General features: G+C 38.2%; 1 long non-coding RNA gene across 1 annotated transcript; it reads right to left on the bottom strand.

Moving 5' to 3' along the window:
* Positions 1-435: 435 nt before the first annotated feature.
* LOC118599461 lies at positions 436-1,139 on the bottom strand. Its single transcript, XR_004948833.1, has 3 exons — positions 815-1,139; positions 713-744; positions 436-646 (listed from the first exon to the last, which is right to left on the bottom strand). It is a non-coding gene; the product is annotated as an uncharacterized LOC118599461 (long non-coding RNA).
* Positions 1,140-3,699: the final 2,560 nt, after the last annotated feature.

Genomic DNA, 3,699 nt, shown 5'->3' with positions numbered 1-3,699 from the left:
ACCTTTTTTTTTTTTTGACGAGCCGCGAGCAGCAAATGAACTCTGCGGGGCACGAGAATTTGTCACGCGAATCGCGTTTGGTGCTTCGTGGCTCCTCCTCCGCCCATCTGATTGGAGGAATGAATGAATGAGTGAGGAGGTACTGGACAGCCCGCCGATGTCCCGCCTCCAGAGTCATATACCTCACTGTGATTGGTTCATTCAGCTCTGCACATAACAACTGTCATTCATATCAGCCTTGCGGGCCGCACTAACAGTAATCTTTCATATGAAGACGCGGGCCGCAAATTATCATCCTGTGGGCCGCAGATGGCCCGCGGGCCGCAAGTTTGAGACCCCTGGTGTAAAGGAAAGTGCAGTTGAATGTTGAATTTTGATTCTTGCTTCCTTCTTGAAGTGAATTAAAAGATTCAGAAATGAAATTCCCACACAGGCTGGTTTTTAAACAGTGATCCTTTATTGAACTGATGGATCTGGAGGTGTAAAAACTCTCTGCTCAGTCCAGGGATTTAGGATCCAGTCCTTCATAGACGGTAGCATACTGGTGGTTGTCGTCCCCGCTGGACTCTGGTAGAACTTCTTGTAAAGACTGCAGCCCCACTGTAGCATGTATGGAGTCATCTGGGCAGTCTTCATAGTGAGAACCCTGTGAGGAAACTGCCATTAGAATTCCATTCTACTGAATAATTCTAAAAAAAATGGAAGAGCTCACCTCATCAGTGTTTCCTGTCAATCTGCTGTGATCTGGAACAAACACCAGAGAAGTTTCATTTGAAGTCTGTGACACTGATTGGTTTTAAGTTTGTCGGCATACCTGCATTCGTCTGCCAGTGTCTGTAGAATATGAGAGGAATCACAGCACACACGATCAACGCCAAACTTCCAGAGACAAGAATGACCACCGTGGTTTCTGCAACAGCAGCAACAGGCAGTTCCCGTCATTAAAAGGCTCCTCCTTTATGTTGTCATGTTTTAAATACATTTGTGTAACTCAAAAACTTAACACTGAACGTTACATTCTAAGATTTGAGAGCTTTCAATGTCCTGCTTTACATTTATTGTCTTAAATACTTATGTCATCATTTGGGGTTTTTGATTTTGGTTCATTTTGAACAGTTCGATTCAACCCGATTCACTGACCTGACATCTTAAAACTTCCTCCAGTGAGACTCAGAGATAAATAGCTGCTACTGAACAGTGCGGGGGAAGTTTTCCACATTCCTTGTATTTCTTCAAGATAATCAATTAAATATGTGTACAGACAAACAAATAAACAAGTAAACAAGAGTGAATGTCAAATCCATTCACATTTAGTTTGTAAAGTTAAGCCCACTGTTGTTTTTTCACATCAAACTAATCCAAAGGGAACATTTTTAGAGCTGGTGCTGTCATGTAATTAATTCTATTGAGTGTTTAGTTAACATGACAAGTAATTAATTAATTGAACCAATAATTTTTTTTTTATGTAAGCAACTAATTGCTTTAAGAAGCCTCATTTTGAGGTATTTTCATTTAAATTTATGACATAGTGGTGCAGTAAAAGGTCAAAACACATAATACTTTCTACTATGAGAGACTTCCAAGATTTAGTTTTACACCACCAAGGAGGATTTTTAAGAATGTAGAACTATGGTATTGTATGAGGAAGTCTGGAGTGACAGAGAAGTANATGTAATTAATTCTATTGAGTGTTTAGTTAACATGACAAGTAATTCATTAATTGAACCAATAATTTTTTTTCTATGGAAGCAACTAATTGCTTTAAGAAGCCTCATTTTGAGGTATTTTCATTTAAATTTATGACATAGTGGTGCAGTAAAAGATCAAAACACATAATACTTTCTACTATGAGAGACTTCCAAGATTTAGTTTTACACCACCAAGGAGGATTTTTAAGAATGAAGAAAATACATGAACAAAACATCAAGTCTAGAGTCTGTAAGTAGGAACAATTTTCTAAGCAACTCAAAAGATATTGACCACAAACTTGTTTTTTTTTTCATTGGAGTTTTACATATAATACATAAAGTTAAAAAGGCAAACAAACAGCACAGAGTACAACAGCAAAAGCAGATCTGAGCAGTTAAAACACAGCCCTTAGAAGAAAAAGAACATGAAAAGCATACAGATGTTTAAATTATTTGTCCAGCCTGTTATATTTTTTACCATTATGATTGATTTTTCAAACAATCCTACATCTTTTCACAAACTTGTTTTTAAAACCATAAAGCATATGTTGACAAACCTTCTTCCACGGTTCATCACAACAGCAAACAGACATGAGGGATTTTCTAATTTCCTTGAACCTGAGAATTTGATTATTTTGACATCTGGGATGAAGCAGAAGAGAAAGAGAATCTAAGAAAGAGGAAATGCAACATGAGGAGATCACACTGGAGAAGGGAACACTGTAGACAGTGGACTTTGTTTCCCTGAAACAGCCTTCAGCTTCATCATCTGGACAAGAACAAGTGGTAAGAGGTGAACGTTCCCTCTGAAATCATGCTGTTTATTCTGTCATGACGATCAGCATGTTTACCACTTTCCTTCACTGCAGCAGAGCGAGGTCGGTGCACGCTCTGTAGCTGTTACCATGACAACACATCACACCGTGTATCAAAGAGTACGCTTTTTGTTAAAAAGATTTACACTGAAAATCCGGCATAATTAAAGCACTTGGTGTAATTGGTGTAATATCTATTTCTTTTGTAAGTGACCATGCCATGAGTGGGATCATATATTTTCTTGTGTGAATTATCAGAAATAAACAGCCGCAGCGTGAAGTGGAGTATGTGCGGCATCTGCTCTCTCCAAGTCACAGCAGACGCGCATTTTTCAGCGACGGTCGACAGGCGCTTCTGCTGGAACTTTTTGTTGTTTCTGCCATCATGGCTAAATTAATAATCTAAAAATATGACTCCATGTTTCTGTTAGGACGAAGCAAGTAGTTTGTAGGCCTACACTTGTTTATTGTATCTATTGCCGAGACACACAGAGAGAGTGTGTGTGTGTTGTGTGTTTATTTTTATATCTCTGCAGTCTGTTCAGAAACAAAAACATGATCGCATTTTTGTGAAAAATTGGTGATATTTTGAAAATAAACTGATGTAACTTCCTGCAGAGGACCGCGGGAGGCTCCGTGTGGTGTGAACCAGGCGTCAGGCTTCCAGGTTGTCCGTTAGTTTCTGACAATGCACATCTTGAAGGGCATTATCTCTTACTTAATGAGCTTCACAGAAGTAACCATTCAATCAAACACTATTTATAATCACTGTGAAGTATAATCCAGGCCAAACAGACACCTCTGGCATGATACCTTACATAATAGATAATACTTTCAGACTAGAAATTAGATTAATGTGATTAAAATAAAATAACACGATAATTTGTATGTAATTAATTAATTGTGATTAATGCAATAATGTGAAATAGAAGGTTCTACGACACTGTAAGGTCACATGTCTGTTAAATTCAAAGTGTGTCCACACACTAGACCAGTCTCTGCTGCATCACGTGTGCTTCCATGTAATGGAACTTGATCGCTTTTACATCATAATAAAATAAACCTATCATCCAAATGGTATTTTGCAATATTGAAAGGGTTAATTGACTTATTTTATTCTGAAACTATTTTATAATGGGGTAGGTCGGGGTGCTGCTCGGGATTTTGAGCCCATGAAAATAATTTTTAAAGGGCCC

Source organism: Oryzias melastigma, linkage group LG1, assembly GCF_002922805.2.
Source record: "Oryzias melastigma strain HK-1 linkage group LG1, ASM292280v2, whole genome shotgun sequence".
In the NCBI taxonomy this organism is placed as follows: domain Eukaryota; kingdom Metazoa; phylum Chordata; class Actinopteri; order Beloniformes; family Adrianichthyidae; genus Oryzias; species Oryzias melastigma.
Note: the sequence above shows the minus strand (reverse complement) of the source record. Positions and strands in the feature narration are given on the sequence as shown.